This window comes from Spermophilus citellus, assembly GCF_964194105.1.
Source record: "Spermophilus citellus genome assembly, chromosome: 4".
NCBI classification, from domain to species: Eukaryota; Metazoa; Chordata; class Mammalia; order Rodentia; family Sciuridae; genus Spermophilus; species Spermophilus citellus.
Window position 1 is genome coordinate 231533499 of NC_138185.1, and position 13438 is coordinate 231546936.

The window sequence follows — 13438 nt, forward strand, 5'->3', positions numbered from 1 at the left end:
AGAAGTTGACAATGTTGATTGTAGTGATGGCAGAATGTGCAAGGATGTTCGGTTCTATGTGGAATTCCATGAAACTAATGTTGTATGCTTGTAGGATTCATAGGGCTGCTTGGCTCTACATGGTGAACCTGGAAGTTCATTATGGCTTGATGTTCAGGACTGCAGCCTCTTCACAGATTGCCAGAGAAATGGGGATCTATTAAGTCAGAACACCAAGGCTGCTGGAGTCTGTTCAGAGATCTAAGGAACCCTAGTTCTATGATAGCAGTACACTGAAAGCTGCTGGACTGTGTATGAAGAATAAGGGAACTGGCTTTATAAGGTTGCAGAACTTGTAAAAATGCTGAGCATTTTGTGGAGAGCCAGAGAACATGATATATAAATTGGAAGGAAAAACAAGATTGGACTCTGTGAAAAAACAGAATGTTGTTTTTCTACTGAGCTCTTTTTGGAGTTCTAGAAAGGCAGCAGTTGTAAAGCTGTAGGGCACTTTGTGAGGAGCCAGGAAACCAGGTACCTATTAGGGCATGATTCTGAGGTCTGCTGAGTGCTAGGTTGATACCTAGGAAAATGGAGTACTATTATGGTAGGAATCACAGAACATTTAGACAACATATGGAGAGGTGGGAAACAGGGCGTCTATGATGGCACACATTGTGGTACTGCTGGTAATGGGGATCTATGATGGCAGGGCTTGAAAGGCTAATGGACTTGATGGAGAGCCAGGGATATGTGGTTCTATTGATGGCATGATTTGTAGTTCTACTGGTCTCTATGTTTTGGAATAGTATAAAGGATTTATATGGATGACAAGCCTCATAAGCTGCAGAATTATACATGGAGTACCAGAGAAGTGGCATTTATTTATTTATTTATTTATTTATTTATTTATTTATTTATTTATTTATTTATTTATTTTTTAAGAGAGTGAGAGAGGAGAGAGAAAGAGAGATAGAGAGAGAGAGAGAGAGAGAGAGAGAGAGAGAGAGATTTTTTAAAATATTTATTTATTTATTTATTTATTTATTAGTTTTTGGTGGACACAACATCTTTGTTGGTATGTGGTGCTGAGGATCGAACCCGGGCCGCACGCATGCCAGGCGAGCGCGCTACCACTTGAGCCACATCCCCAGCCCAGAAGTGGCATTTATGATGACATGATTTCCAGTGTTGCTGAGCACTGTTTGGATAGCCCAGGACTGGGATTCTAATGATGAAAGAATTATGAATTTTATGTGGAGAGTCAGGGAAGTAGATTTCAGGATTAACAGAATTGCTGGGTTCTATGTGGAGAGTGAAGAATGTGGGGTTCTATGATGGGAAACTATTCAGGACTGCTGGAATCTATGTGGTGAGACATTGAGCTATAATTCTATTGATGTCTAAGTACCAAAGGGCTGTACACGGAGAGCCAGTAACTGGAATTGTATGATGTCAGGACTCATGGTTCACTAGACTCGGCTTAGCTCAAACAGTTGTGTTATTTGATGACAAGACTCACAGGGCTGGTAGACTCTATCTGAGCACAAGGGAACTGGATTTTTACGATAGCAGGATTATAAGACTGCTGGTCTCTTTGTTCAAAGCCAGGGAACAGATTCTATGATGGAAGGAATATAGGGTATTCTGACTTATTGTGGAAATACTGGAAACTGGGATTTTCTTGATGACATGACTCATTGGAACTGTTGGGCTCTTGATACTGAGACAATAAACTTGTGTTACATTGATGGCATTATGTTTATATCTTCTGAGTTCTATGAGGTAATTCAGGGAACTGGAGTCCTATGATGGTGTGTATCATAATGCTACTTGACTCTCCATGGTGAGTCAGGAAAATCTGGGTCTGTTATGGAAAGACTGTAGGGCTGTTGTGCTATATGTGATGAACAAGGGAAGTGAGATTCTATGATGGTGGTCACTCATGGCTTGTTGTCTCTACACGGGGTTCCAGGGAGCAGGAGTTCTCTGATGGCAGGTCAACCAGCACTACTGTGCTCTATGTAGAGACCTAGGGACCTCATGTGCTATGATGGTGAAAAACCAGCCTCTACCTCAGAGCAAAGCCTGTCCAAGGAAGGGACATGACCTTTGCCCTTGGAAAGACCCACAGAGCACTCCTAGGCACATTCCCACCCTGCTAAGTTGTTTATCTACAAATAACAGGAGAGATCTGCTGTGCCAGATGTCCCTGACTCAGTCAGGCTAGGTGGGGATCCATAGCAACCCCCTAGCAGCCACCAATCAGCATGAGACAGGGAAATACCTGGGATGCCAGATGACTCTCCCAGTAGTTTATGGTGGTTGATAACATGTTGGGAAACCATGTAGTTCAGCACCAACAACCCTCTTGGCTTAAACCAATCAGTTCAAACGAATCCCTCCTCTTGTAGTAACCAATCACCCCTACCCAACTTGTTCCCACCAGTGAATGTGCTAATCATGTTTTAGAGTTGTTGTTTGATTTTCCCGTGGTGTGTGATGATTTGCTAAGAGATGTTATGATGTATGTGGGGGTCCCTGCCTTTTCCAAAGAATGTATAAAACTGCTGCAAACCCTGGGCTCGGGGCCTCTCAGCATCACCAGTTGCTGTGTGGGGCACGGAGGATTGAGCTAGCTCGCAATAAACACCTCTTTGCTGTTTACATTGATCTTGGGCTCTGGTGGTCTTTTGGGGGTCCCGAATTCGAGCATAACAATGGTAGGACAGCCCAAACTGTAGGGTTTCATGAGTCAAGAAACTGGCATTTTATAGTGGAAGGAGTCTCAGCATTGCTAGGTATATGTGTAGAGCCAGGAAACTGGGATTTTAGGGGAACAAAAATTGCCAGGCTCTGTGCTCTATTTGGAGAACCAGGGAACTAAGATACTATGAAGGAAGAACACGCAATGCTGATATTATGTATGTAGAGAGCAAGATTACAGAGTTTCTGTGATGGCCAGAGTCTTCATTATACTGGGGTCTATGTTGAATGGCACAGAACTGGAGTCTTTGATGACAGAACTTCCAGGTCTGTAGGGATCTTTGTGTAGTGCCTCAGAACTGATTTTCTATGAGAAGTGCATACTTGACTGCTGAACTCATTGTGTAGCAAAGGGATCTGCAGTCTGTGATGGCAGGATGTTCAGAATTGGTGGCTCTGAGTGGTAAGCAATGGAATAGTGAGTCAATGATGTCTGGACTCCCAGAGCTGCTGCTTTTTTATATGGCAAACAAGGAAGCTGATGTTCTGTTGATAAGACTTGAAGTGCTCCAAGATTTATGATAAACCTTAGGGAAGTATGGTTCTGTGATGGTAGGACTCACAGTACTGCTGGACTCTGGTAGTAAGGGAACTGGGATTCTATTGATGACTGGACAACTAGGATTACTGTCTTCTAGATAGAAAGACATGGAACTGTTGTCTATGACAGCAGTACACACAGGGCTGCTGCAATCATCATGGAGACACAGAAAGTTGTGTTTCCATGATATCAGAAATCCATGGGCTGTTGGTGTCCACATGGAGAGGCAGGTAACTGGTGTTGTAAGATGGCAGAATTCACTGGGTTACTGGGCTGTATGATGGCAGGATTGACAGAGCTGCTGAACTCCATGTGTAAGCAAGGGGAATTTATGGTATGCCTCACAGTACTGCTGGGATCTGCTTGGAGAGCAAGTTAACTTGGTTGTATGATGGCAGGAATTGCCAGGCTGCTGGTTTTAATGTGGAGAGCAGAGAAAATGGGTTTCTCTAATGACAGGATTCCTGGGGCTGCTGGTGTGTATGTTCAAGGGGAGACAATTGGGTTTCTATGATGGCAGAAATTGCAGGGCTTCTTGAATTTATATGGAAGTCACAGAAAATTGGGGTTCTGTGATGTCAGGACTTACAAACTTGCTCTGCTCTTTGTGGACAGCTAGGGAAATGGGTTCTTATGATGGCAGGATGTGAAGAACTGATGGACTGCTGTAGAAAAGCCAGGCAACTTGGTTTCCATGATGGGTGGACACACAGTACTGATGGGCTGTACATCAGGAACAGGAGAATGGCATTCTATATGGTCAGGAAATCATACTGTCCAGAATTTCCATTGCTAGTGGTCTATAATGCTCATGGTCTCAGAATTACCATGGCTGCTGGAATCTATTTGGAGACCCACAATGCCAGGGCTGCTTCTGTTCATGTTCAAAGCCAGGCAACTGGGATAATGATAGCAGGAAACTCAGGGCTTCTGGGCACCAATTGTACAGACAGGTGACTGGGGTTCTATTGATGGATAGATGTGCAATACTGTTGAATTCTATATCCAGAAAACTGGAGTTTTCTGATGGAAGGATTCTTAAGGCTGATCATGTCTACTGGTAGATCCAAGAAACTTGATATCTAAAATGTGAACAATTGCAGAGTTGCACATGTCCACGTGGAGATAAAAATAAAATAACAATAATAGGAGATAAAAATAGGAGATAAAAATAAAATAAAAATAAAATAGTTGAATAAATAAATAAATAAAGGTATGGGGATGGAGCTCAATAGTTAAGTGTTCCTGGGTTCAATCTCTGGTACCAAAAAAAAAAAAAAGGTCTTTGACCCAGTTTCCTGGCACTAACCTCCTGATCCTTGAATTTATGAAGCAGTGTGTCTATTTGCAGCCAGGGAGGTGAACCATGATCTATGAATTCTGGGTGGCTCTGGATGGCTGGGTGCAGTGGAACCAACTCTGTGATTAGCTCATTGGAACTTGTGCCCTCCCACAAGTTTAGGGAGGATTGAGGGTCTGAAGTTTCAGGTGATCACCATGAGCAATTATTTAATAAATCATTAAATGAAAAGCAAAAGGACAGGGGTTAAAGACCTTCCATGTTGCTGAAGGTGCTGGGAGGTGGGACCTGGAGAGGGCATGAAGGGACATGCTCTTTATGACTTCTTTTACCTGATTTTTGTCACCTGCCTGTTCAAGTTTATTATTGAAGATATGTTTGAAAGTTAGGCTTTGGGGTGAATTGGCAGTACTAAGTACACTCCTTTCTGACTCCTGTGAGCCACATTAGAAAAAAAAGGGGCCTTGAAAGCTCACTTTTTTTAAATATTTATTTTTTAGTTATCGGCGGACACAATATCTTTGTTTGTATGTGGTGCTGAGGATCGAACCCGGGCCGCACGCATGCCAGGCAAGCGCGCTACTGCTTGAGCCACATCCCCAGCCCTGAAAGCTCACATTTGTGTCCATGAACATGGGAGGTATTTACATCTTCAATTTCTTTATTCTATCTTCTATAGATTTCATTGTAGAGATCTTTCACTTCCTTGTTTAGATTTATTCCCAGGTATTTTATTTTCTTTGAGACTATTGAGAATGGAATAGTTTTCTTGATTACTTTCTCTACAGATTAATTATTGATGTATAGTAAAGCTACTGATTTTTTATGTTGATTCTGTAACTTGCTACTTTGGCAAACTTGCTTATTAGCCCTGATAGTCTTTTGGTGGTGTTTTTTTGATATTCTAAGTATAGGACCAAATCATCTGCCAACAGTGATAATTTGACTCCTTTCTTTCCTACTTTTTATCCCTTTATTTCCTTCTCTTGCCTAATTGTTCTGCCTGGAATTATATTAAACAGGAGTGGTGAGAGTGGACATCTTTGTCTTGTTATTGATTTTAAAGGAAATGCTTTCAGTTTTCTCCTGTTTACTGTGGGGGTTGGCTTTAGGTTTTTTCATATATATCCTTTAGGGTATTGAGGTAGGTTCCTTCTATCCCTAGTTTCTTCATTGCTTTTATTTTGTCAAATTTTGTGCTGAATTTTATCAAAGGCTTTCTCTGTACCTATCAAGATGACTAAATGATATTTGCCCTTAATTCTACTTATCTAATGAATTACATTTATTGTTCTGTGTATATTAAACCATCCTTGCATCTCTGGTATAAAACCAAGTTGATTATGATGTACAATCTTCTTAGTATGTTGTTGAACATGACTTGCTAATATTTTATTAGGTATATTTTAAAAAAATCTAAGTTCATCAATGATAGTGGTCTGCAGTGTTCTTTACTTGATGTGTCCTTATCTGGTTTTGATATGAGAGTGATACTAGCTTCATAGAATGAATTTGGAAGTGCTCCATTCTTTTCTATTTCATGGATTAATTTGAGGAGTATTGGCTTTAGTTCTTCTTTAAAGGTCTAATAGAATTCAGCTGAGAATCCATCTGGTCCCAGGGCTTTATTTTTTGGAAGGCATTTTTTATGGTTTCTATATATCATTCCTAGTTATTGGTCTGTTTAGGTTTTCTATGTCCTCTTGATTCAGTTTTAGCAGGTTGTATGTGTCTATTTCTTCTAGGTTTTCCAATTTATTGGAATATAAGTTTTCAATATAGTCCCTAATATTCTGCTGAATTTCTGTAATGTCTGTGATTTCCCCTATTTCATCTCTAATTTATGTAAGTCTTCTCTCTTTTCATTTTGGTTAGTTTGGCTAAATTCTTATCAATCTTGTTTATCTCAGAGTTAGCCACTTTATTGCACAAAGTGTGTTCACTGAAAGCCTATTTCACTGAAAGCCCATTTCTGTGCAAGGGCAAACCTGCATTTTCTTCCCCTTGGCCAGCCTTTCACATCCCCCTTTTGCAGCTGCCTGCTCTTTGCAGTAGCATCCATTGGGCTTAGACACTGAACTTCTGCTGAAATGCAGAAGGCCTTGGTGGAAAACTCTTGTGTCCAAGATGAGGACAACCTGGTGTCTGTAGGACAGGGAACCTCCTGGCGGTAAGGAGGCAGGGCTTATTGCCCCATGTGGAAGTGCCACAGGTCAGAGCAGTGCCCAGAGCCCAGCCAAGTGTAAGATCCCTTCTGCAGTCTTCCTTTCTGCCTTTCTCCTCTGAATTTCTTTCATGTATGCTATGTAGAAGTAGCTCCCATTCCACCTGTTAATTGGTATAATTCAGACTCAAGATCAGAAAGGCAGGGCCTGGGTGTTTACTCAGCAGTTCTCAAAACTCCTTACATAGGCTCAGTCACTATTCCTAGACATAACTTTGTCCCAGCCTCAATATCATGTGTAAACACCACATCATGCCTATCAGCTTCTGGCCCCACCATATTGCAGGGCCCAGTCTTAGATGAAGGAAAAACCAAACCCACTTGCATCAGACACTGAGAAATCTCAGATCCAAAGCTTGAAAGAAAGGTTTAAGTCTTGAAAGGGGGAATAGCAAATGAGGGCATTTAGTTTTAATTTTTAATTTTTATTTTCTTTTTATGTGGTGCTGAGGATTGAACCCAGGGCCTCACATATATGAAGCAAGCGTTCAGTCACTGAGCCACACCGCAGCCCCGCAAGTGAGGGCATTTACTGCATGGTTCTCCAAACAATGTGGGGTACATTGAAGTAGGGGCAAGTACCTATGTGGAATTACATTATGGATGCAGTGACTTGAAGCGTGAGTACAAGCTGAATACAGAGCTATGGAGAGGGGAGCAGGATCCATGCACAGAGGGTGGCGGTGCTAGAGCCCCAGAGTGCTTTCCAACCCTGAAAGCACCAGCTCCTCGCTGCCCATCTGGTGGGAACCAGGACAGCACTGCCACCGCCTGGCGCAGGTGGGAAACTACAGCTCAGAGTTGTTAAGTCACATAGCCAAACCATGCAGGCTTGGGCCAGGGTGCAGCGGAATTAGAACTCAGAAATCACGACCTGGAATGCAGCCCTTTCTCCCACTCCAGCGCCCTGGATTGACTTTATGGAGCCTGGAGGGCACTAGCCCTTCCCAGGTGTGGCTTCAGGGGTTCTGGGTCTCCACGCTCTGCTGCCAAAAAGGTCCTCTGTTTGTGTCACCCATAGGAGGTACCTGCGGACAGAAGCCAGGTTGTAGGTTTCTGAAAGGTGCTTGGTTTATCCTGCAGTGGAAACTGTGGGCCTGGCATCAGCACACCACGGCTCTGCCCTTTCTCCTCCAGGCTCCCCAGGCCGAGGAGGCGCTCACCTGTTCTGCTCCACTCTCACAGAGCTGCCACCAGTCCCCGGGAGGCAGGGACACTCTGCTCACCCAGAGGAGACCTGCAGGATTCCGGTGGGTTGGAGCTACAGTTGCTAACCTCAGGGCCACTATGGCTCAATGAAAATGAAGGGAAAAGTTAATTGGAACAACAGATAACACCTCTGCAGCCTCTGGACACAGAGAAAGTTGCTCAGATGGCAGAGTGTGCAAACCCCAACAACTGCTAAACCATCCTTTTAGATCAAAACATGGGATGATGGGCTCTATTTTAGTTAAAATATGCAAATGTATGTTGAATAACCAGAACAGTGAATTTCAGAGGTTGTGCATCAGGACTAGGTAGTGGAATAGCTCTCTTTGCAACATTAAACAAGCTAATCAATCAACAGAATCCAAGCTCAGGATGCATTTGCAACCTGGGAAAGAAATGAAATTAAAAGTTGGGATGGAGGTATGAAGCTGTAGCATAATGTCCTCTAAGCTAATCAGAGGTGAGACATAGGGGCCCTAATGACAGCCACCTCCAGGTTCTCCCCTAGATGTGGTTCTGTGGGGATCCTGGAGTTGCCTCCATGTTTGTCTGTTGTTCCCCAAGAAGCTCCTATCAACAAAGATGCAGGCCTGGGTTGTTGTGCTTGCATTTTTCTGAGTTTACCACCCACATCCAGAACTTTTTAATCTCTTTCCATAGGCAGCAACTGCATACTGAGCCTGAGTTTATCAGCTGCATATACAGGTGTTTCTATTCAGAATTCACTTTTCCCTCTGTGAGGTATGCAAAGGTAAAGGCAGTCCAGAGTAGAGATCTGGGGGAGCTCAGAGACACCAGGGCCTTCATGGCATGGATTCATAGCAGTTATGCTATTTGTTCACCCATTGAAGCACATCCTGATTGCTTAAGGTATTGGGGCATTGTGAATAGAACTACTATATGTAATGGTGTGCTGTTATCTCGGTATACATTTTTGAGGCAGTTTTCTATATTTTTAGGACCATATGGTGACACCATGTCTAACTTTGGGGAAAATGCCCAGTTTTTTGATAGTGTTGAACTGTTTTGTGCTCTTCCAGCAATGCACAAGAGTGCCTGTGGCTGTTCATCATCCTCATGGTTGATACTACACTTACTAAAGACCTTAGCAGCTCGGTAGGTGTGCAGTGCACTTGGGGTCTTAGTTTGTGCTTTCCTCATGACAGGTGATGCTAAGAATCATTTCTATGCTTCTTTACCATCTCATATCTTTCTTGTGAGTTGTCTGTTCATATCTTTACCCATTATGTTGTCTTATTGTTGAGTCTTACTATATTTTGTACACAAGTTTGTTTTAGACATATACTTTCCAAAGATTTCCCCAGCCTTTGTCTTTTTATTTCCTTAATATGATTTTTTTTACAGAGGAATTTAATACAGTCCACATTATCTGGTTTTTCTTTCGTGGATTTCTTGTTGTTATTGTTTGTTTGATAGCAGGGATTGAACTCAGGGTGCTTAACCACTGAGCCACATCCATAGCTTTCGTGGATTTTGGGGGTGGGTTGTCTTTAGAACCTCACCGTGAAACATGTGATCATGCACATCTTCTAGAGTTTTACAGTTTCCCATTTTAAATGCAAATCTAGAGAGTATTTTGATAGGTTCTGGCATCCATATGTGTGGCTTCTTGAAGTGTGTGTCCTTTTGAAGTCAGTGATGTCTAGTCTAGGTTTAAAAAGAGCGTGTTGGGAATTTCTGGAATGCACTGAATCTTCAGATCAGGTTTGAGGTAGTTTCATCTTAATTATATTGAGACCTGAACAAAGACTATCTCTGTATTTATTTATATTTCATTTGATTTCTTTATAAACATTTCAAGATTTTCTGAAATATGATTGTACTTTAATACTTACATGTAAGTACTTCAAATTTGGAGTCTCTATTTTAAATATTAATGCTTTAAAATGTTTCTTATTCCAGTTTATAAATTTCATTGTTTCCCCTACATGATGGCGGAAATATAGGAAATCAATGAAATTTTGTCTATGGGCCATGTACTTTGCTGCTTGCTATCTCCATCCATTCTGATCAAGACCTAGGAGGTAGGCCCTATTTCTTTTCGATTTCCAAAATCATGACCTGGAATAGTCAGAACTATGAATTTAAGAGCTTCATTGTGCCTAGCACAAGGGGGTGCAGCTCTGAACAGTGAACACCCAGCATCCTTCATTGCCCACAGTGGCCAGCAGGGGGCACTCAGAACAACTTTCTCTGATCAACTGCTTTTGGGGGCTGTGTTCTGTGGCCTAATCAAACTTCCTTCTCCTGGCGACCCACCTGAGAGATGCCACATCTAGGGACTCCTAGAGGCTCTATCTAAGGTGTAGACCAGAGGGGTTTTTTTTCTTTTTTTTTTTCATCCTGGGGAGACACCTGGAAAGATACCATGGACTGGGGATGCCTGGTGGATATGTCTACGGTGAGGACCAGAGCTTCCTTCTCCTGGGCACCTACCCATGGAGGCTCCACTGTGGATTCAGGATGACTGAGGTCCATGTGAGGAAAACATGAGGAAGAAGCTTCCTGTGCATTGCCTGGTGGGCTGAGAAGTAAGTTCTGCCATGTTCTTTACTTTCTCAGGTAATATTTTAGCAGAACTTATTTTACAACAGTATTTCTTACTGAGGCTTTGGCTGATCATTATCATGGTATGTCAAAGTATTTTGTGTGGCTTGAGTGTCTGAAGACACAAATGTCCCCTCAAGATGGTGCAGGGAGGGCCCAGTGCCTGGAGTCTCATTGGGGCCTGAGGGTAAGGGCTCATGAAAATGCAGCAAGAAGCTCTCAGGAGCCTCCAGGGTGAGAGATGCAAAAATTGTGATGGATCGTACTACCCAGAATCCTGGGAAACTGTAGAATCCTCATTGCAGTTACCAGAGCCTTCTGCAGGGAGGGCAGCATGGTCAAATGACAGACTGTGCTACCCATAATTCTTGGGGACCTGCAACTTGCAGAGACCTCTGCAGAGAGGGCTGTACTGACAAAAAATCAAACTATGCTGCCAATTACTTTTGGGTGCCTTCTCTGCCCAGGAGCCTCTGGGGGTGAGAATTGTAAGGGCAGAATACCAGACTTCAATGCTCAGAATCTCTGGGGATGCCTACATACCCTGTAACCCTGTAAGTCCCAGAGGATTTGGTGGTGATGGTTTTGTTGGTAGAGCTCACTTCCTAGAATCTCCAGGGTCCCAGGGAAAGCATGGGGTCTTCAGCTCCTGTGATCCTCAGCAGGACTGTGCAGGGCAAACACTAGACTGCATTATCCAGAACCCTCAGGGACTGCAGCTTCCAGAATCCTCTGTGGTGAGTGGGCAAACCACTGAACTGCATTACCCACAATCCTAAGGGGCAACTTTAGTTTCAGAATTTTCTGCAGTGAGTAGGAAAAACACAGGACTATATTACCCACAAATCTCGGTGCCAGTAGCTCTCAGGATCCTCTGTTGTGAGGACTGTTGGGCTGAGAGCTTAACTACAGTATCCAGAATCCTTGGTGGGGTGTGTTGCCCAATAGTATGCAGCCTGCAACTCCTGAGGCCTCCCAAGTGAGAGCTGTGCATTATGCAGGTCAGACTACACTACCTACAATTCCTGGGGACACACTGGTGAATGTGCTGCCTATAATTCCAGGAGGCTTCCATAGTGAGGTCTTCAGTACCAAGACAAGCATGTGGCCTTCAGTTCTCATCGCCCTTGCAGTAGGGGCCTGTAGGCAAAACACTGGAATACATTATCCAGAATTCTCAGCGGGGATCACAATTCCCAGGATCTGCAATAGTGAGGACTGTAGGGTAGGGAGCTGAACTACACTACCTAGAATTCTTGGAGGTGCCCCGCGTCCATGTGGCCTGGAACTCTCAGAGGCTTCCACAGTGAGGGCTATGGAGGTAGAGGGGCAATACTATACTACCCAGAATCCCTGGAGACCTGCATCTCCCAGACACTTACCTTTTGAGTACCGCAGGGGCAAACTTTGTATTGCACTACACAGACTCCTCAGGGGTGTCTAGGTAGGCTTGTGCTACACAGATCCCAGAGCCGTGATGGGGGTGAAATCCACTTTGGTAGGATGGATTGCACTACTCAGAATAATCATGGCCCATAGCTCTCAGTGACCTCTGCGGTCAGAGCTGACTGAATAGAACTGACTACAATACTCAGAATTCCTGGAGGCTCCGAGCTCTAAGTAGTCATTGTACAGTTGAACATAGCACCAGGCTATAATACCCAGGATCCCTTGGGGGCTTGCAGCTCCCAGAATCCACTGTAGTGATGCTGCATGGGCAGAACACCAGAATACACTGTCTAGAATCCCTAGGGATGCCTGAGTGACTGTGTAGCCTGCAATTTCTAGAGACCTCTGCAATGGGGGCTGCATTGTAGAAGACTGGATTACACTACCCAGAATCCTGGGTGGGGGTATGAGGTTGAATGTGCTACTTGAAGCCCCCATAGACCTCTGAAGTGAGGGCTGAGTGGGCAGAATGCCAGGCTACACTGTTCAGTTTCACTAGGGGTGCCTGAGTAGCCTGCAGCTCACAGAGACCTCTGCAGCTGGCCTGCAATGTGGAATACAAAACTGCACTACCCAGAATCCTGATGGTATGAGGGCGAATGTGCTACTTGCAACCCGTAGGCTTCTGGGGTGAGGGCTGCATGGGTAGAACACCAGAGTCCACTGCCAGGGTGTCTGGGCCAGCACATGGCACACAGCTTCCATGGTCCTAAAGGGCAAAGACTGTGTGAGCAGAGCACCAGACTACACTGTCCAGAAACCCTGAGAACCCTGAATCTGTGTAGCCTGAAGCTCCCAGAGGCATCCATGGTGAGAGCTGGAGAGGCAAGACAGACTGAATCATCTAGAATGCTCATAGGCTACTGGGAATTTGGTCTGAGTTCAGGTTCTTCTACCCTCCTACAGTGGTCCCCCTGGGCTGGGAATTAACAGATTTTCTTAAAAACCCCTGATTCTGAATTGGAGCAGTCCCTGGCTAAGTCACTCTGTCTCAAAGACTACATGTCCCAGAAGCCTCTGAGCTGGTCTGTTTCTGGCCTTTGCCCTTGGGCTGAGGGTCTAGACTCCCTGTAGCTGCCTCCCTTTATGCCTCTGCCTGCCTGTCTCAGGCTGCTGCAGCACTTGGCCTGGTGGAGTGCAGCGCGGGGGTCTCCTGGACTCCATTTCTCCTCTTCTGAGATTCCACTCCTCAGGTGCCACAGCCAGAACTAATCAGAGCAGTGGGAACATATTTTATTCATTAACTGCTGAGGGTGGAAGAAGGTGCTGACATTCACCAGGGAGCCAGGAGAGGCCCCGCCTCTGAGCTGGGAGGAGCTCCTGCACAGCGCATGGCCAAAGGGGCATGGTCAATAAGGGGCAGGGCCTTGCCGCCATCTTTAATGTTGCCTCCTTGAGAGTG